Raw genomic sequence first — 22,598 nt, forward strand, 5'->3', positions numbered from 1 at the left:
CTTAGTCAACATGTTTCTGCCATAAGGGTGGTTGTTTACCAAGGCATTCGTCAGGACTAAACCCCGGCGGTATGGGCTCTCTAATCACCCACCCTAACCTGGGGACGTGAAAGTGAAAATTAAAAAAGTGAAAAAAGTGCTTAAAAAAGGGGGAAGAGTAAGTTACTCATTCCAAAAAACTCCTTAAATTTTGGAGTATAACAGCACCTGTAAAGAAGAAGGGACAAACAAACAGAAGACAGACAACAACATAATTATTATATGCCCTTCTGAATTCAGAAGGCACTTTTAAATTAATTCACTGTAATCTAGAGCACGCCCTCCCCACAAAACCCGCTCCGCAGTCTATCTGGCGTCGTAGCACACCAAAGAGGCACTCGGCCTCTTTGGTGGGGCCCGATGATGAAGCATGACACTGACTAGGTCGGTGTGTGAGGGCTTTCTTCATCACCCAAATTGGGTGTGCTAACCTTATTTCTGACTCCGTTTCGTGTGGTCCTTAAAAATCCCTGAAAGTTTGATTAGAGATTGTTCTGACCTCTCTCTTTTTGTTTATGTACGGTTTGTCGAACAGATCAGGACGACCTATTTCAGTGAAACAGGTTTTTAAGTAGTTCAGCCAGGGAGTGCCAGACGCATTCTCGAGGGCCATAAAATCATTAACAATTAGATGTGTTAGGGGAATATCTTCACATAACCACATTTTCAGCCAACATAACAGTGGTCGTAGGGACAGGATATCGCTCAAATACCCCACTCCTAGTTCCTCATGAACCACAAAGTTGGAAGTGGAGACTGGAACACACAGAAGCCGTTTATAAAACGAATTTTCGGTGATCTGTAGTTGTTCCCCAGCCATATAGCCCCAAAGCTCACTCCCGTAAGCTGCTGTTGCTACAGATTTTGCGTCATATAATTTAAGCATAGCAGCCGTAGGCTTTTTACCAAGCTTTAAAGCAAAGTTAAAAGTGGAAGCATTAACCTTAGTCACATCACTTTTTTTCTTAGCAAGTTGCGGGGCCCAAGTTAATTTAGAGTCAAAGAATACTCCTAGGTAGGAGAATGTATTAGAGAGTGGTATTACTGCCTTATCTAGTCTAAAGGTATATTGTCTCTTTGGCTGTTTCCCCACCTGCATAATGAAAGATTTTGAGTTATTCACTAACAAATCTCTGTCTTCCATGAATTTCTTAAATGCGTTAAGTAGCAATTGGAGGCCTTTTTCAGTTCTTGCTAACAACACCGCATCATCTGCGTATAGCAGAACGGGGATGCTTCTTTTCCCCACTCCTGGACTATCTGATTTCACCTGCTGTAAAACGCCGTCCAGCTCATTTATATAAAAGTTAAAAAGGAAATGGGCTAATATGCAGCCTTGCCGCACCCCCTTCCCAGTTCTAAAATCATCAGTTACTGACAGGTCTTGGCAATACCTTATATTTGCACTTGTATTGCTATGGAGGTCAACCAAAAAATGTATAATGCCGCTGTCTACTCCCTTATACCTCATGGACCCCACAGCTTCCCCCTGTTGACACAGTCGAAAGCTGAGGATAGGTCCATGAAGGCCAGATGGACTGTGCCCTTTTGGGCAATGGTATATTTACTAAGTAGTAAGAAGAGATTTAGACATTGAGTTGTAGTTGAGCGGCCATTGCAAAAACCGTATTGGGTGATGGACATAACGTTGTTGTCCCGTGTCCACTCAGAGAGTCGCCGCAATACAATTCTCCCCACTAGTTTTGCCATAGAGTTGATCAAGGAGATAGGCCTGTAACAAAGGGGGCTATCCCTGTCCCCCTTTTTGAATATGGGCACAATAGTGGAGAGCCCCCATGATGACGGGCAACCAACTCTCGCTGCTGCATTAATAACCGCCACAATGATCGGGGCCCAGAAGTTGGGATCAGATTTAAAGAGATCCGGAGGTATCCCATCAGGACCTGGTGATTTACCCACTGTGAGCCCCTCTATTCCCACCAAAACCTCTCCTATACTAACGTTCAGGCAAGGACCCCCTTTAGTGCATTCAAAGGATACCGCATTGGATTCACAACCCCCGTACAGTTGTTTAAAATGAGCAACCCATTCATCTTTTGTTATAACAGATTCTAACCCCTCCCCCGAGTCTTTCACCAGGAAGGGTTTCTTAAGCACCGGCCAAAATCTAGCACTGTTTTTCAGTATTTGTGGTTCCAGGATCTCAGCCCATGCCTCATTTTTCAGTACCTCCTTCCGTGAGGCAGTGATTGATTTATACTCTTTTCGAGATCTCTGTACTAGTTCCCTGTTTCTTGGTTTTAACGACAAGGCAACTCTGAGGTCACGGGCTGCTTTGGAGCATTCCTTATTGAACCACCTCGGACCCTCCCTCCTTCTACTCTTTGAACGTTCTGTCATTGAGATAGCTATTTTGTCTGTTAGACTCTGAAAATCAGACAGAACCTGAGTTGGGTCAGAATCGACCTGGGTGCATCTAGCGATTATATCCCTGCAGTTATTTTGGATGTTCTGATATATGAGGTCCGGAGTGCACATGGACCATTTTAGGCGGCGTCTGCCATCTGTTGCTGTTACCCTACCCTTAACCAGATTACGACTTTCACTAACCACCCAGGGCCCCCTTAAATGTATAGTTAAAGGGTTGTGATCGCTAAGTGGGTTATTGGCTATAGAGAATGAACGCACAAAGACTTGCATGGGCAAAGTTAACAGCATATAATCGATAAACGTCCCCTTCCCATGCCCTTTAAAAGTTGGGGTAGTAAAACGCTTTGAGGGGGTCACATAATCCCATTGCTATAGTGAGATCATGCTCATTAAGGAAATTATTAAAACAAGCCCCCTCCACAGTGTGTTCCAGATGTAGACCATTTATTCTGGGACAGTGTAATTCCTGGAGGTTTTTCCCTAAGGGGTCACCACAAGGGTGAATATTGAAGTCGCCCATGATCAACAAGTTATGTGAGCAATCCCTCATTGCTGTGCTTATATAATCGCTTGAGATTTCTAGGTTGCCGTTGCTTGTAACATTGCTAATAGAATTATAACAATTTATCGAACCAACCTTACAATTGCCCGCAGATAGAACTAGACCTTGTATACCAGGATTGCTTGAAGGCCTGCTAACAATTGAACATTTCAGAGCTACCGATAAAAACATTACCATACCACCCTTTGGTCTTCCCCGGTTTGCTGATACAGAAGGTACAAAGTATGCCTTATAACCTTCAATGTACATTTCACATTTTACTGACCAAGTCTCTTGTAGGCAAATGATCTGAAAGGCCCTAATGTATGATAGCCAGCTTTAGTCTTGCATTTTGTTTTCTAAGCCCGCCACATTCCAACATATGACATTATTTTTTTATATTGCTGGTGAGTACACCTCTATCTGTTGTGCTGCAGGAGGCTGTACGGTACTCTGACTCTCCGAGACCCTCAGTCAGTCACAGGCATCCAGCCCTGAGAACATTTCGAAACGGTTATGTATGGGAACATTGTACCCTCTCAAATTCTGGGTATCAGCATTCTGGTTTATCATTGGTGTCTGCCAACCATTAGAATTAGCTACCGGTGTCTGGCGACCAATCAGCCCATTAATATTATTGTTAAGCATATGTGGTGCTACCGGACTTGGAATCTGAGCATGTGGTATAGGCCTGTACCTACGAGGTTTTAGAGTCGAATTATTTGTGCAGTTCTGGTCTGGCGCGTATCCCAGGGGACGCACACAGACACTGTTTGCATTGTAGACCAGAGAGGATGCACGCAGTAAGACTGTTGCGACATGTTGGGGGTGCTGGAAGTTAACAACCACGCAATCCCCCGTGGTCGCTTTCCTCGAAGGACCCACCCAATTTACCCTTTCAGTGGATATAATTTGGTCATAGTAGTGGGATGGGTAACCACAGTTTTTATTTAGCCACGCCACCGTTTTGTTTTTTAGGGAATCATAAGATTCTCCATGTGGTTGGGCTGGTACTTCCTCATAACATGGAACATTGGTTAGCACCACCACATATGGCACACAGTCAGGAGGGAGATTTACATTCCTAAGTCTAGCCCTCTGAGGGGCCACTGCGTGGGTACCTAGGGATACAGGGGCCTGTTGTAGTGGCTGGTTTACTGGAGCTGACGATAATGCCGCCCCAGCGCCAACAGAACTATGTGGATTAGGCTGCTGCTGCTGCTGCAGACTCTGTCCCCTGGGTGCATTCTCCTTTCCATCCCTGACAGGAACAACTTTTGGGGATGTAGCTCCTGGGGCGGGGGTCAGATGTCCCGCCACCAAACTGCCCAGTCTTTCTACCTCAGAAGCTACTATGTCCAGTCTGGACATTATTGGGCTGATTTGATCTGAAATTTTAGCCTCTAGCTTTCCTACTAGTGTGTTAATTAGTGCTTCTAAGTTGGAGTCAGACAAGATCATACTTCCCTCATTGTTACTACCCTCTTGGATAGTTTCTTCTGGGCCCTGGTTGCTAGCACTGTTAGTATTAGGGTCTTTGGGTTTATTAGGTGGGTTGGTATGAGATTTGTTTTGTATAAATTTCCCCCCACGCCTACCCTGATTCTTTCTGCACTTCCTCACTGGTCTTTGTGTAGAAGGGGCCTCTAATGCCTCTTCCACTACTAACTCTTCCTCCGAAGTATTAAGCAGGTCCACAGGCTTCTCAGAGTGTACCTGTGCCTGTATCACTATGCTGTGTCCCTCTATGCTATGCTGGGAATGTTCTAAAGTGCCTACTAGTCCTTCTGCAGTTTCATTGGGCACGATATCCATGGCAGGTGGCAAACTTTTACTGCCCAATGAAGCCCTACGTTCCTTATTTATTAACATGACTTTTTTTAGTCTCACTTAAGTGTTCTAGGTCCTTAGGTTGGAGCCAGGGTCCGTGGCCCGTCCCGTCCTCTTCCGGCCACTGAGGGCCAAAGAGGGCACGCCCTTTGCCCGGGCTTCGCTCGGCGTCCCGCGCGCGTCCCGCTGCGCGAGAGGCGATCCTTGATAAGGGGGCGTTGCGGGTGGGGGGCGTGGTGTCCAGGGGTCCCTGGCGCTTGCTCCGCCACCCCCGAGCTCCTCGTTGCTCCTGATGGCCGCTGGACAAACACCGGAAAGAAGACACAGTCAGCCCCTCGCTCACCACGCGAAGCGGCACCCGCGAAGCGGCACCCGCGAAGCGGGTGCTGCAAGAAGTAGCGTGGCGTGGGGTAGCGCTAATCCCTCAGGAGAGAGACTAGAGGGCAAGGCAAGCTCCACGAGTCCTGAGTCCCGCACCAAGAAACCGCAGATATGCACACAGTTAGTGTCCATCTACCTCTTCCAGGGGAGCACTTAAAAAATGCAAACAAACTTGGAGACAATACATTTACTCCAAGCTAATCGCCCCATAGACTTACCAAGTTTATAGAAATCAAAAACTCTAACTTGCGAAGACGCGCGAGCGCGTCAACCAAAATGGCCGCCGCCACCGGAGCTCCGTGAGCTTCACAGCCCATAACTTTGTTTTTACGACGAAATTCTGTCACAAAGTCGGCGAAAATACTGGCGCTTACCTCCTGTTGCGACTTTTCACCTGTGGATTCCTTTTCAGATGAATTTCTTTGACGGAAGTGTTTTTCCTGCCTCCATGGTTCCTGCTCCCAACTGCACCTCCAGGTATTGCCGGTTTTGAGTGCCTGGGGGCGGAGTAATACATATGACAGAGCCTGGCTTGGGCCTAGACACGCCTACTGTCTTGTTTAGCTGCTGCACCTTTGGTTTTGCAGAGTTTTCTTGACATTTCTGTTGCTATTTACAGCATTTCTCTCACATTTTGAGGTTGTTTTTCCTCATTATATTAATCCTTCGCATTAGTGACTATTTTTTCACCTCAAAATGGATTCTAAAAACTCAACAACTAATAAAAGGAAGCAGCAGGTTTCTCCTCCTCCAGCCAAATCTAAGGTGGTAGAATCCTCAGAACCTTCTCTTGCATTAATTTTGGAGGAAATTAAAGCTTTACGTCTGAATACCGACACTATTGCCTCAGAAGTCAAAAATGTTCGAAAAGATATGGCTTCCATTTCAATGAAGGTTTCTGATAATGTCATTAGAATTCAAGATAACAAAAACAAGTTGGACGCTTTTACACCTTTAATGGCCAGGATTGTTCCAATGCATTCTCAACTGCTGGACATGGAAAATCGCAATAGGCAATATAATCTTCGCATTTTTAATTTGCCTGAAGATGTTGAGGGGACAAATTGTCGGCTCTATCTTGTATCTCTTCTGCCTGGTCTTTTGAATATTACATTCTCAGAAAAATTTGAGATTGACAAAGCCCATAGAGTCCCATCACACCGGAATCTTCGTCATGCGAAGCCAAGGCAAATGATTTTTAAGGTGCTGCGTCATCATCATCTGGTTCTCATTCGAAAAGCTGTAAGAGAAATTCCGTCTTTGTTGGTGAATGGAACCAAAATCTTTATCCATCAAGATTTTGCTAAAGAAACTGTGGCTATTCGTAAAGAATTCTCCTCCCTTCGTCCACAGCTGAGGAGCCTTGGTTTCAAATATGGCCTTTTTGATCCTTCTACACTGCGTGTATGGAAAGACAATGTCTCCAAATCTTTTCAGCGCCCGGAAGATCTTCGACTATTCCTTGAACAACAAGCTCCTCCATCCATGGATACACAAGACCCTAATTCCTGAATTGCTTTCGTTTGACTTCATGTTGCACATTTATGCATACATTTATTCATGGGCTCCAACGGTAACCGGCCATGCTTGAGGAACGGGTGTGCGTTTCCTTGTCTTTATTCATGTTACTTGTTTGTTCCTTACTCCCTTTTTTATGTTTCTCCCTTTCCTATTTTCCACGTAGAGTTACTCTTTTAACCTGTCTTTTTCTTCCTTCTTCTTGTTCTGATTTCTTTCTTTCCTTTTTCTTAAATTTTAATGGCTAATATTCATAATATTAAAGTTGTTTCTCTAAATGTAAAAGGTTTAAGACACTCAATAAAACGTACGAAAATTCTAGATTATTTAGGTAGTTGTAAAGCTGATATTTGTTTTGTTCAAGAGACGCACGTTGAAGATAAAGTTTTACAATATATGAATAAAAAATGGGTAGATTCTATTATCTCCTCACCTGCTAAAGGTAAAAAGAATGGGGTCGCTATTTTCTTTGCTAAAAGATTACATTGTCAAATTTTAAATAAGATTTCAGATTCTGAAGGCAGATATATTATAGTCAAAATCAAAATTCATGACTCTATTTTCTTTTTGTTTAATGTGTATGGCCCTACAGCAGATGACCCTGTTTTTTGGGCTACTGTTGCGACTGAAGTTCTAAAGTTAGGAAAAGTTCCCCTGATTTTCGGGGGAGATTTCAATGTTTTTGCAGATCCCTTGCTAGACAGATTGTCTACCTCTAGATTCCGACCCTCCAAGATTTTTCATGCTTTTAAGACTTTTCTTCATACCACCAAGTTAGCTGATATTTGGAGATTACACTATCCCACTGGTAAGGAATTTTCTTTTTTGTCCAATCCTCATAATTCCCATTCCAGAATTGATTATTTTTTACTTTCCCCCTCTCTCATTCAATTTGCAAATAATCCTAGCATTGGTACTATTGACATATCCGACCATGCCATGATTTCTTTTGTTTTAAATGTTTCGTCTTCTTTTGCTAAGCAATCTAGATGGCGTATGAATACTGATATTGTCCTTAATTACACTCGTAAATCCAAATTGTTGCAAGCAATTCAGGATTATTTTACATTCAATCCGGAAGACTCTACCTCTGCTGCTAATCGGTGGGACGCATTTAAAGCCTATATCAGAGGTTCTACAATTTCTATTATGGCACATGAGAATAAGAAATTTAATTCTAATATCAAATCCATAGAGAAACAAATAGCTCATTTTGAACGTTTATTTATCACGTCTAATGATCCTCAATATAAACTTAAACTACAAAAACTTAGATATGAATTTAATGCTATTCTTAGTACGAGGGCTGGGGTCCAGCTTTCTAAGTCCAATGCTAGATTTAGCTTTAACTCCAATAGGTCTGGTAAGCTCCTTGCTAATTAATAAAACGCAGATTACCTCCATTCAAGGTCCTCACAGTAAAATTGCACTTTCCCATAATGATATTGTTCAAGAATGTTTACATTTTTATTCCACATTATATAATAAACCACATTTTTGTGATGAATCTCCTATTGACGCTTTTTTAAATCATTCTGCCTTACCTCATATTACTCCCTCTGATAAACTTGGGTTAGATTCACCTATTACAACTGATGAAATCTTGACTGCCAATAAATCACTTCCAAAAAATAAATCTCCTGGTCCTGATGGCATCCCTGCCAAATTCTATAAAGAATTTCAAAATCATCTTTTACCTTATTTGTACCAGAGTTTTTTTCTCATTTTTCCTCCTCAGGTACCATTTCAGGCTCTTTTTCAGAAGCATTAATTGTTGTACTCCACAAACCTGATAAAGACCCTACCCTTGTTGCAAATTATCGTCCCATTTCTTTGATTAATCAGGATTGTAAATTATATGCTAAAATTATTGCCTCTAGGTTAGCTCCTGTCCTTCATTCTATTATCCACCCTGACCAATCTGGTTTTATGAAAAATAGATATTCTGCTAACAATACGAGAACATTATTACATATTATTGAACAAAGCTCCACTATCCTTGTCCCTGCTGGTGTTATGGCATTAGATGCAGAAACAGCTTTTGATAAAATCCACTGGCAGTTTTTATTTAAAACTTTATTATCTTTTAATTTTGGACCATCCTTTATTCGTATGATTTCTGCTTTATACTATGCTCCCACTGCTCGATTGTTTATTAATAGCCAGATTTCCAACCAATTTTCCCTTTTTAGAGGAACACGTCAGGGATGCCCCCTATCCCCTCTTTTATTTTTATTGGGAATTGAACCATTTCTTAATTTTATTCGTAAATGTGAAAACATTCAAGGTATCACTATCAAAGATGTTACTGTTAAAACTTTGGCATATGCTGATGATGTGTTATTATTTATTAGTAATCCTGCATCGTCTGTTCCATTTTTGCTTGATATTATTTCTAAATATTCCGCTGTATCAGGATACAAATTAAATGTTAGTAAAACTGAATTTTTTCCTTTAAATATGCTATGTACTCCTGATATGTTACCTTCACCGGATATTGTTTGGCAAAAGAGTAAGTTGAAATACCTTGGTATATTATTTTCATCATCCCTACATGCTACCTTGAAATTAAATTGTGAATGTCTTCTTGATTATATTAAGCAAAAAACTTTCAAATGGTCTTCCCTTCATCTTTCCTGGTGGGGGAGAATGGAGTCTATTAAAATGGCTATTGCCCCAAAAATATTTTACTCTCTTGCTATGATACCAACTCAATTTCCACTCAAATTTTATAAAGATATTGACAAACTGTTATCTAAATTTCTATGGAATAATAAACCTCCCCGTATTGCTTATAAAAAATTGAAGATTCCTAAATGCCAGGTTGGTTTTGCCCTATCTGATTTCTATTTATATCATAAGGCATTTATCTTAAAACAGAGCTCGTTATGGTTTAATATTTCACCAGTTGTTAGTCCTCCTATTTGGTTTCATATTGAAACTTCCCTTGTAAAACCTTTTCCTGTGCTTTCCTTGTTAACTATGTCTCCTACCTCTAAGATTATACATTCCTCGTCCATAATCAAATCATCAAGATTAATTTTTATTGATTTAGACTCTAATTTTGCTTCCCCTCTGCTCTCTACGGTGTATTTGTCCTTATGGCACAGCGCTTTAATAAAATTAAAAAGAAATGTCTCTTTTTGGTCTTCTTGGATTGCTAAGGGCATTTTCTATCTTAAAGATGTTTTCTTAGGTGATGCATTTATTCCATTTTCTCAACTCCAATTAAAATTCAATTTACCATTGTCAGAATTGTTAAAATATCAATTTCTGTGTAATTCCATTTTAGACTCCTTCCCAACTGGTATCCCAACTATAGTCTCAGCTGATTTTTTAATATATGTCAACACTGTTTCTTTATCTTCTAAAGCAGTTTCTGTATTTTATAAGAAACTTACCTTTTCACTAGGCTCCAACGTTGATACAATTTCCACTTTTTGGAATGCTGAGCTCTCCATGTCCCTATCAACTGATTCATGGTCATTAATTTGGTCTAATAGTATTTCTGGATGCTTACCAGTGTCACTTTATCAAACCAATGCTTATATTTTGTTTAATTCTTTATGGACTCCATTACGTTAATTTAAAGCTAAATTATTACCATCAAACCTATGTTGGCATTGTAATTTGCATCCTGGTTCTTTACGTCACATGTTATTTGATTGTCCTATTATTATGAAATTTTGGTCTGAAGTATGGAATGTGATATTGAAAATGTTGCCTCTTTCTGATTTGCTTTCTTATAAATTGATAATTTGTAAGTCAGTTGTTTTGATTAATCCTCTTGATGATGCTGAAGCAAAGTTATTTAATTTTTTGGTTTCGGCTGCGTTAAAATCAATTACTTTTTGCTGGAAGGATGCTACTTCTCTTTCAGTTCATGCTTGGTGGTCTTGGATTGTCTTCACAAGAAAAGGTGCTCAGTTATCTTTACAAGGTGTTCATCATAATTCTTCGCATTTTCAATCTTTTTAGTCTCATATAGATTCATATGTGCAGTTGTGACTCCTGTTCTTTCAATGTTCATATTTTATTCATCGATTATCATACTGTTTTTTAGCATCTTATTAGTAACTCTATTTATCTAAGTTATTATGCTATGAAATGTATATTTCCCCTTTCCCTTCTCCCACCACTTCCTTCCTTCCCTCCTGGTTTTTAGTTATCCTTTGATTGACGAGTATACTTTGTGATGTAATTCTTTGTGACTGCTTATTTATGATTGTTCTTATTCGCTTCCATGTAATTTAGTGAATTATTTTATCAGTTTTCTGTATGTACCTCTGTGTTTTTCTCCTTTGTCTAAATTCAATAAAATCATTCTGAACTAAAAAAAACAAAAAAAAACAAAAAAAAACAACAAAAAAAACTCTAACTTGCGGGGGAGTGAGGACAGCTTCCTATTAGCAATCTCTGTAAAGGAAGTACAGAAACTCATTAAAAAAGCCCCAGTCATTGTAATATCATAAGGGGCCTTCATTTCAATAGTTTATGAGGGGGCACAGAAACGTGTTAAATAACAGAATCCCTGCTCATATTAAACACTTGCTCAAAGTAGTCTCAGAAACGGTCCCTGGACCCAACACATGTTTCCGAAGGCAGGTCTGATTAATGCATTTTTTTCTTTCAATTTCCTGATAAAAAAACGGTATGTCCCGGACATCAATGTAGTTTATAGAGTAGAAAACCACTTTCTAAGTGCAAAGAATGTTCCCTCTGTCTCCATACTGCATTGTAACTCCGTGTCCATGATGTCCCTGCGTTGTTATAAAATACTCTCTTCAAAGTACGGCAGCAAGTAAAGTAAAATACAGCCCATTGATTATTCCTCCTGAGCCCTGATCCACCAAAACCCTTAAAGCCCATCTATAAACTTACTGCTTGCGAGATAAGCTGTTGTCAACATATTACGTCTCTCCCTGTTCAGCGCGTAGAACACTTCACCGCATTCACAGCGGCTCTCTTAAAGCGGTGAGGCAACGCCTCCCCTACCGTGGTTAACCGCGTAGGTAGTGTCTCCAGTATGGCCGGCAATTCCAAAACACTAGAGCGCTCCAACCTATCTACACAGGCGGATTTAACAGATCCATTATCGAGCTCCTTTTCCTCTTCTTTTTGTGATTAAAGCAGGATTTAGATATCACTATTACCAACGATATATGGCATTGCTGTTGTGCTCAGACGCGTTACATCTCTAGTAAGTACAGACATAAATTGTTACATTTTAAATATCTTCATAGAGTTACGTAACTCCAAAATTATTAGCAAAAATTAATCCAACAGCATCAAACGCTTGTATGAGATGTGGTACTCCGGATGCAGATTTTTCACACCTTGCATGGTACTGTACGCCTGTGAACACATACTGAGAGGATATTTTTAGACATCTGTCCATCATGGTGGAACAAACGATACCCCCCAAACCTTTGACGGCCCTTTTGGGATATGTCAAGACACTCAAGAGAAGCATTAGAAGATTCTCGGCAATTGCCTTATTGATAGCTAAGCGACAGGTTTCATTACACTGGGGCAGAACTCAAACACCGTCACTGCGAGCATGGCTTCGCGACCTCACTTACTGTGATACTATGAGTGAAATATATGCCACTCTTCTACCCGTCACTTCGTGCCCCTGCAATATTGGGCAACTTTCAAAAGTTATTTACAGGCCCATTCCAAAGTCAGCGAATGACATGGGTACACCTCCATATAGGTAGCATGCGACCATCAACTGGACCAGGAAATAGGTGCTGCTTGAATTACTCCTACAGTGAGAAATGTACAAGAGTGTGTCACGGTAATGATATTATGATTGTATACTGTAATTATTACTAGATTTACTTTTTGTATGCTGCTCCTCTGTATTCTTTTTTTTTTGTGTTGGATGAAAGATAATGTTTTCTATTTGTCAAAATAACGCAACTGTTCCGGCAGTTCACAGGCCATCTGCTTCTCAATCCTTGCTTGGTTGTATTATCTGTTGAAAACGCAATAAAAAAAGTTTTCAATAAATTAATAAATAAATGGTATCACCCCACACTCCTTTTTCTCTTTAGACCCAGTGGTGCTTATTTCTGTTGCCACCTGGAATCACCCCCTGCTGGTCATTAAATCTCTTCAGGCCTCTTTTGTGTATTCTCTCCTCTGCAAAGTTGACAGGATCCACTCCTTAGATGCCTCACCTAGTTACTTATGTATACAAACACTGCCAGAAAATCCTACGGCATGTGCTCCATCCAACCAAAGCCTATATGGCAACTGCCATACAGTCAATGAGCAAGCAATTATGAAAGTGCTAAATGTATTTTATTTAAAATACCATTACAAACCTCTATCCAAAACTAGCTAAACTACACTAACTATTCCTACCTAAACTATGCCTACACTAATGTATGCTAAGTCAACAACACTAACCTAACTTAATACTAACCTAACCTACCTAACCTTAATTCATACTACTCAAAACATTTACCACAACCAACAGGTTAAACATCAACCTCCAATCCCCCTTAATACACATTTGCACATGAGACAAACAAAACTACACCCATACACAAACTACCAAAACATTAAAACCTAAACAAATATACATTTTCTTGTATTTTTTTTACACATACTAAATATTAACCCCACCCACCTAAAAAGCTACACAACCATATTGCCAACAAACAAAACATAAAAATTCACATCTATAAAATCACTAAACCGAACCTACCCTATAACTAAGATGAAACCTATCCTAACCTATGGTAAAACAATATACACTATAAAAATAAAATGCTAAAAATACCTTGGAAGGGGAAAAACTTTGGGGGGAGGGCATAAATCTGCTCAGCAAAGTTGTCCTCTGATTGCTGTAGTGTTTGCACCATCCCCATCAATATTGTCATCGAAGGTTCCAGCGCTGCCATCCTAAATTTTCATATGTGAATTGTCTTTCAGGACCTGTCTCTCAAAGTCTGTAGGTTGAGCAGGACTAGGGGTCACTGCATGTGATGCTGCTCCTGTGGATGCTACTGCACCAAACCAGCTGCATGGGGAAGGTTGACTTCAGGCCTGGTGCTTGACCTGGACTTGAGGTGGTGACTTCCAGGCCCCTGCTGCCCTTGCCTTTTGGAACCCGCTACCCATTCTCTAGAAAGCCTTGGCCATGTGGTACCTCTCCAATCTGATGTGGTACTGGTGTTCCTGCTCAGGGGTCATTTTATCTGTTGGAGAGGAAAGACATATGTATCGGACCAAGCTAAAATTGTGCAGATTTTTATCTATTACTTGCATGAATTACTGTTAGCTGCATAAGTGGCATGTCCAGCCAAATATAAGACATCTATGGACTAAATCATGACGAAACATTAGAAGAAGCAGGTACTTCTTCTAAAGTTACAATAAAATACTCAGGTCTTGGCCTTATAGGTACAGGAAATTGCAGTGTCTGGCCTAATAAACACTGAGCCATGTGCATATTAAGACAGATTCTGTACAATGATGTTGTGTACATATGGAATGGTACACAGGGTCCATCAAGGTGCTCCCTGTGGATAGTTGTGCAGTATGAAAGAGGCTAAAATCAATGGCCTAATACCTATGTGAAATAGTAATGTTTAGCATGGACCTGTTTCGTGCTTCAGCAATGCTTCACGTTTATGGCAGATATACAAGGCCACACACATTGCAGCCTAGATTGCTACAGTGTCAGGTAGTTGAAACATAGAGAGAGCATGGCTAGCTACCTCCAAGCCAACAGACCTGTTGGACACTTCTCCAAGGATGATGCATGAACACACCTGTAAAACCTTAACCTAAACCACATAATGCAATGGAAATCTACCAATGGCATGTGGCCCTTCATATATCCAAGAGTGTGTCCATAAAAATCTGTATGGATTGTTACCTAGATGCACACCGTTCCATACTTAATCTATGAATGGAGTGTGTACATGCATACTCTAGATCTCATATATAGGAGTATATTGTGCTGTATTTTAAAGGTGATTGGCAAAAATGGTTCAATGGTGACATTCACATGAGGGAGACAGTATTGGTGCCCACAGCAATAGGTGGACTGTGGAATGACCTGTATGCTGAAAACATAGTGCATATATGTCTGTGGTACTTAACACATTGGCCTTATCTCTCACAAAACACTACAATTAGACATGTGTCCATTAAAGGGCATTGGCAATGTGGGGCAGGAGTCAAGCACTTAACAGCATTGGCATGTGTGGACTGACGACAAGCTGCACATCCACGCATACCAATTCAGTCAGCACTGGTGTAGAATTAATCAAGGCCTGTGTGGATCTGCCATACAAAAAGTAACATACATTCCCATGTATACGCCTACAGTAACAACAAGCAGCAGACCGGCTGATAAGTTTATCCCTCTAATTCCATGTTAACATTGAATTTCATCACAACTTCCTTTGTACCATCATGCCATTTTGGCAATATCTCCTTTGGCAACCCATTTCACAAGTCACCGATATGCAGTACTCTGACAGATGTGCTGGTACTCATGATGCTGTTTGGTAGTTGCCAAACATCATGATCAATGTGGGCTAAAGGGTGAAATCAAGTAAGTGTTTGGCATGGGCAATGAACGTGTGCACTCACGGCAAGAAATGGGGATATGGAACCTGCCCACTGGTTATGCTATCATGAGTAATACATGTTAACTATGCCACCTCACAAATACATATGCAATATTTATACTAGAAAAAAATCCTGTGTTGGTATGTTGAGCCTACTCACAAGGTAACCCCAGTCCATAGGAGTCCAAACTTTGGCTAGATGCTGTACTATAGGAACATGCATGGATCACAAATCAATTTGCTGTTTTAGTACCATGAATGTCTGGCAAGCCTTCAATCATTTAGACTGTACCAATATACTGTTGATTATGCAAAGGGCAACATTTGATGTGCTGTTTACAACTGGAAGTATGGTCTGAGGTATGTTATAACCTAACCACACTTGTGTCCTTCTCAGATTTGGAATTATTGAACAATACTGTGCCAGGGAAATCACAGTCTTTCCAATGCAACATTTGTGTCACATATTTCGGGTAACATGTTGGCACTTTCTGTCCGTAGTATGGGTGAGAGACATTAGAATTAATGACCATCAGTTTGTTTTGGGGGAGGTGATGGCACATGTGCCATAAGCATTCACACCATACCTGCCACACCAATAGCACAGCATATTAAGAGGCATCCATCATGTGGGCCTGCATACATTGGAAATGAATACACATAGCAATGTGATCCTGTTAATCACACATGCAACTTTGTCCTACTTCTGTTGTGAATCTGGGTGTAAGGGCTTATTTCCGATGAAACCCCTTGAACATCTCACTGCAACCCTTTTAAGCAAAATTAACACAATCTTCACAGAGTACAGAGACAATCAGGTGACATTCACTAGTAGCATTGTGATCTCACAAGAGTATAACCTCAGTAAGGGTGTATGAGTCTGGTCCACCTACAAAACAAAAACATGGTATATTGCTCTGTGAATGCTGAACATGTACACTGTGTACATATGAAGCACAGTACATTCACATCACAAATGCCTGGCATTGTCTGTACCTTGGACTTGTAGCATAAGGCACAGTTGGAATGCCCTCATGATGGAAATATGTATGCCATGTTGCAGTGTATTCAGATGATAGCAGGCACATCACATATGAGATGCACAGAATGAAGACAAAGCACAAGACCAGCCTAGCTTGCAACATTGTGCAAGAGTGGCAGGCCTTTATGGCTCTGTGAACAGTCCAATTTGATTAACCACACTCTGCATAGTATGACAATGCTGGGTCCTCCCCAAATCCATATGTATTATTTACAATGATACACACATCAGACAATACCAATGCTTGTTTGTCTTCTTCACTTAGCTCCTTACATGTGGCAAGTGCACTGTAAATAAACAATGATCAATCATGTCCCATACAGGTTCTTGAAGGAATGATAAAACATTTTGTCAAAAAGACATATGTGTGATCATTGGGTGGGACCAAACATCCTGTCCAACCTGTGGCCTAATGACACATGACTGTGTTCACTTGTAACATACATGGCAGGTGGCCCCATAGTTCAGAGTCAATAATGGCCTACCAAGCCGGGTGATAATACTCCCTGCAGAGTGCCAGATGGATCCCACATCACCTATAGGCCTCCCCTGCACTGAATGGTATAGTTTGGTCATTGTGATGCCCCTTTGAACAGGCCCCATTGGCTTGTTCAGTTTATGTTACCGGGTTAGTCTGTATCATGCTATAGTAGCATATATACATACCTGGGCCTTATAGAATTAAAACTGTTCAAAGTATTGTGAAAAAATCACCCAGCTGCAGGCTCATGGTATATAGGGACTTAATGGTAGTACAACCAACTTCAATGCCCAGAGAGTCCAGGAGATCTTGGTCCTGGCTGACAACATCGGCCCACCAGTGCTTGGGTTGATGGATGCTGCGCTGCACACTAAAAATGCCAGACAACTGGAACCGCACCTTCTACCAATATACTGACACCTCTCATGGGTATGTATCCTTGGCTGACACGACCTCCACTGCCGGTCAATCAATCAATCAATCAATCATAACACTTGTATAGCGCGCTACTCACCCGGGGGGGTCTCAAGGCGCTTGGGGGAAGGGGTCCGCTACTGCTCGAAAAGCCAGGTCTTGAGTTGTCTCCTGAAGGCGAGATGGTCCTGGGTCAGTCGAAGGTGGATGGGGAGGGAGTTCCATGTTTTGGCCGCCAGGTAGGAGAAGGATCTGCCTCCGGCGGTGGCTCTTCGGATGCGTGGAACGGCGGCGAGGGCGTGGTTGGTCGATTGTAGCTGGCGGGTGGGAGTGTAGAAGGTCAGGCGGTCATTGAGGTACTTGGGGCCCAGGTCGTGGAGAGACTTGTGTGTGTGGGTGAGGAGCCTGAACGTGATCCTCTTGTTGACGGGGAGCCAGTGCAGGTCCCTCAGGTGGCCGGAGATGTGACAGCGTCGGGGGATGTCCAGGATGAGTCGGGCGGAGGCGTTCTGGATGCGTTGGAGTCTTCTCTGTAGCTTGGCTGTGGTTCCGGCGTAGAGGGTGTTTCCGTAGTCCAGTCGGCTGGTGACGAGTGCCTGGGTGACCGTTTTCCTGGTTTCGGTCGGGATCCATCGGAAAATCTTGCGGAGCATGCGAAGGGTGTGAAAGCATGATGAGGAGACGGCGTTGACTTGTCTGGTCATCGAGAGGGAGGAGTCCAGGATGAAGCCCAGGTTGCGTGCGTGGTCTGTTGGCTTGGGAGCGGTGCCCAGGGTGGGGGGCCACCAGGAGTCGTCCCAGGCGGAGGGCGATGGTCCCAGGATGAGGACTTCCGTCTTGTCTGAGTTCAGTTTCAGGCGGCTGGTCTTCATCCACTCGGCGACGTCTTTCATCCCTTCGTGTAGGCTGGTTCTGGCGGTGTCGGGGTCCCTGGTGAGGGAGAGGATCAGCTGGGTGTCGTCGGCGTAGGAGATGATGTTGAGGTTGTGTTGGCGTGCGATGGCTGCAAGAGGTCTCATGTAGACGTTGAAGAGGGTGGGGCTGAGTGATGATCCTTGTGGTACGCCGCAGATGACTTTGGTGGCCTCGGATCGAAACGGGGGGAGGCGAACTCTCTGTGTTCTTCCAGCGAGGAACGAGATGATCCACTCCAGTGCCTTCTCTTGGATGCCGATGTTGCTGAGGCGTTGAACTAGGGTGTGGTGGCAGACAGTGTTGAACGCTGCAGAGAGATCCAGGAGGATGAGTGCCGCTGTTTCCCCGTTGTCGAGCAGGGCTCGGATGTCGTCGGTGGCTGCGATCAGGGCGGTCTCGGTGCTGTGGATGGCTCTGAAACTGGACTGCGAGGGGTTGAGGGATCCGTTCGTCTCGAGGAAGGCAGCCAGCTGTCTGTTGACGATCTTCTCGATGACTTTAGCAGGAAAAGGGAGGAGCGAGATGGGGCGGAAGTTCTTGAGGTCGGTGGGGTCCGCTGTTGGTTTCTTCAGTAGGGCGCTGAGCTCGGCATGCTTCCAGCTCTCTGGGAAAGTGGCGGTGTTAAAGGAGGTGTTGATGATGTTCCGGAGTTGGGGTGCAATGGTGGAGTCGGCCTTGTTGAAGACGTGGTGGGGGCACGGGTCGGTCGGAGATCCGGAGTGGATGGTGTTCATCGTACGGGCGGTGTCTTCGGTGGTCGCTGTGGTCCAGGTGCGGAGGGTGGTGGTGAGGGGCGTTGGTTCGACGGTTGGGTGAGTGGGTGGTGCGCCGAAGCTGTTGTGGATGTCTGCGATATTGCGGTGGAAGAACGAGGCGAGAGAGTCGCAGAGATCTTGTGAAGGAGTGATGTCGTTGTTGCCGGTGCTGGGGTTGGAGAACTCTTTGACGATGCTGAAGAGTTCCTTGCTGTCGTGGGCGTTGTTGTCCAGTCGATCCTTTAGTGATTTCTTCTTGGTGGTGCGGATAAGCTGGTGGTGCTTTCGGGTGGCTTGTTTGAGGGCGGTCATGTTGTCTGTGGTCTGGTCGAGGTGCCAGGCTTTCTCAAGGGTGCGGCAGTTCTTCTTGGAGTCCTGAGATCGTTGGTGAACCAGGAGGCCTTCTTGCTTCTGGGCCTGCTGGGAGGGTTTTTCAGTGGAGCGAGGAAGTCGGCACAGGCGGTCAGCCACTGTGTGAAGTTGCGGGCTGCTTCGTTGGGGTCCGTTGTGCTGGCGGGTGGGCTCTGGCTGAGAGAGGTGGTGAGCTGGTCGGCGGTGATCTTGCTCCAACTCCTGTGAGGTACCTGTTGCGGGTGGTGGTGGGTTGTTGTTCTTTTGAAGCTGAAGTGGACGCAGCTGTGGTCGGTCCAGTGGAGTCCGGTGGCGTGGCTGAAGGTGATGTACTTGCTGGAAGAGAAGACGGGATCAAGCGTGTGGCCGGCATAGTGGGTGGGGGTGTTGACCAGTTGCTTGAGTCCGAGGTTGGCGAGGTTTTCCAGCAGAGTGGCGGTGTTGCGGTCCTTGTTGTTCTCCAGGTGGAAGTTGAGGTCCCCTAGGAGGATGTAATCGGCGGAGGGGAGGGCGTGCGGGCTGATGAAGTCGGCGATGTCTTCGCTGAATTGTGTGCGTGGTCCCGGGGGTCTGTAGACGAGGGTGCCTCTGAGGGTCGTTCCACGGTGGCGAGGGTGTCGTTGGCATCGGTCGTGATGCGGATGGTGTTCTTGTGGACGATGGTGATGCCTCCTCCGGTCTGGTTGACGCGGTTCCTCCGGGTGATCTTGTAGCCATCCGGGATGGCGATGGAGATGTCGGGCGCTGAGGAGGCGTTCATCCAGGTTTCCGTGAGGAAGGCGACGTCTGGGGATGTCGAGTCGAGGAGGTTCCAGAGCTCCACGGCGTGTCTGTGGACGGAGCGGGTGTTGAGCAGGATGCACTTGAGGTGGTTGCTGCTGGGGGTCGGCTTGGCGGGTGCAGTGCAGGTCCGGATGCTCGAGAACTTGCAGGAGTGGCAGGTGAAGAGTCGGAGGGTGCGTCTCGGGGTGGCTCGGTAGCAGCCGTGAGTTCGGCCGGTGTTGAGTGCGATGAGGGTTGCGGCGTCGTAGGTCCGACGGGGGCCAGGGGTCCTGGCGCTGGGCGCGGGCCAGGCGCAGACGGGTGCAGACAGGCTTGCCTTTGGCGCGCCTTCGGCGCACAATCGGCGCGCCCGCTGCGCGTCTACGCTGCGCGTGCGTGGGGGCGTCATAAGAAGGGAGCCGGGAGGGTCCGCTGGGTGGCGGGAGCGTGGGAGCCAATCGGCTGTCGGGGCGGCGGGGCCGCAGGGAGGCAGCGGCGGGAGAATCGAGTGCAGGCTGGCGGGCGGCTCAGCGGCGGCTGGGGCGCCTGCAGGGGATTGAAGTCGGGAGCAAAACCAGGAACAGCAGTGAGCAGGAGGCGAGAGGAGCGTGGGGGCGACCATGCCTAGGAAGGCGCGGTGGTCATCTCCCTACCACCACTAGCCACCCTAAACACAACAACAGAAACACTAGCCCTTCCTCCTACCCCAATAACTATTAAACCCTATTTGAACAAACACCCAACAATATACTACACAAAACAGGTAAAGCATGACGTTTCTTACAAGAGTGTTACGTTAACTACAAAGGCATCACCTTTCCTACTAGAGTGTCACCTTTCTTACTCAAGGGTCAAGTTTTCAGGTGAAATGTGATTTCTACAAAAGCATCACATTTACTATTAAAGTGTCACATTTGTTACTATAGTGTCATGTTTCCTACTAAAGTGTCACTTTTCCTACTAGAGTTTCACATTTCCTACTAGTGCCACACTTGTGACTAAAGTGTCACGTTTACTACTATAGTGTCACATTACATACTAAAGTGTCACATTTGCTACTATAGTGTGATGTTTCATACTTAAGTGTCACATTTCCTACTAAAGATTAGTTTATTTCTGACACATTGCAAGGGAACTAGCCTAGGCGCAAAATACACATCAGATGGCAAAGCAGAATGCATTGTTTCTGAGGCTTTGACATTAATGGCTGGCTTCCAAACTATGCCCTAGGTGCAATCCGTCACACTATGGACCAATGTGTACTTTTTGCATTGATGCAACTAGCCCTTCATGTGTGCTACAGTGTATTGATTGGTGCAATGCAGGTAAACACTCCCAGTGGTCTCTTGGCTGACATTCTTATAGACTTGGGATGGGGTGTGTGTGTAAGTCAACAGTGCATAAATATGTGACAACTTGCGTTCATGATGCGGACACTAGGACATGCAATATATTGCTGTGACATACACAGATATATTGTTAATTGCTCAAAGCTTTATATATATATATATATATTTTATTGAGACTTAAATTCATAATTTAACATACATATACAAAGTAAAGTGCTTAGGTGCTCAACTTCAATTTCAATTTTGATTGACATCTTGCCACAACCATAGTCCATCCTTAAATCGGATCAGTATCACAAAACATTGATTAAAATTACATAAAACCAGAAATAGCAAAAGAGAGTGACAATTTGCAATTTTTTTTTAAACAATTCTTTTTAACCAAATCACAGACAAATTTCCTATGGAATTACAGCGTTTCTCAAATTTCGTAAGAGACCCTAATCTTAAAGCCTAGCATCTCTCTAGCTCTTTGACTTTATGAAGTTGAGCTCTCCAGGCTTGGAAGAAGGGTACAGTATTACTGCGCCAATTTTGTAGAATTCATGATCTTGCCACCAGGAATGATATAAATAAACACTCCTCTTGCATTTTGTCCATCACTATATTTGGAGAGCATCCCAAAACTGCTATAGCCGATATTTCTCAATTTCTTCCAATAGGTTCTTGATCTTTGGGAAATCCCAGACAATATGAGACCAAGTGCCTCCTCCCTCCCTTGAACAGCGAAAACAGCTATCCTCAATGTGGGGGTGTATATTATGAAGAAACGATGGGGTTCTATATATTAACCATTTTGTGTAGAATTGCATTCTCCTAAAATTGGCACCTCTAATTTGTGTTATATCAAGTTTGTTCATTCTATTCCAAACTGCTCTAGAAATCTGGAGGCCTTCTTTTTTCTGCCATTTATCTCAAGCTTTTTCATAGACAACAGAAGTTTTATCGTTATAAAAGATTTTCACCCAAGTGCTTACTGACCGCTTGTCCGTTGCTTCTTGTAGTGCTTCGCTTAGTTCTAAACTTGCACTTAGAGCTCTAGAGTCGATACTTTCTGAAAAATGCTTGATTTGAATAAATGACCACTTAAGCATATCCCTGGAGTGAAGCAGCCCATTCTCTATCTCTGGCCACTTTTTCCAGGAATCTAAGTTAAGATAGTCTCACGCTTTACTCTCTAAAAAAAGATATGTGTAAAGCACATGGGGCTGCTGCAAATACAAAATTATATAGTG

This window comes from Lissotriton helveticus, chromosome 11 (assembly GCF_964261635.1).
Source record: "Lissotriton helveticus chromosome 11, aLisHel1.1, whole genome shotgun sequence".
NCBI classification, from domain to species: domain Eukaryota; kingdom Metazoa; phylum Chordata; class Amphibia; order Caudata; family Salamandridae; genus Lissotriton; species Lissotriton helveticus.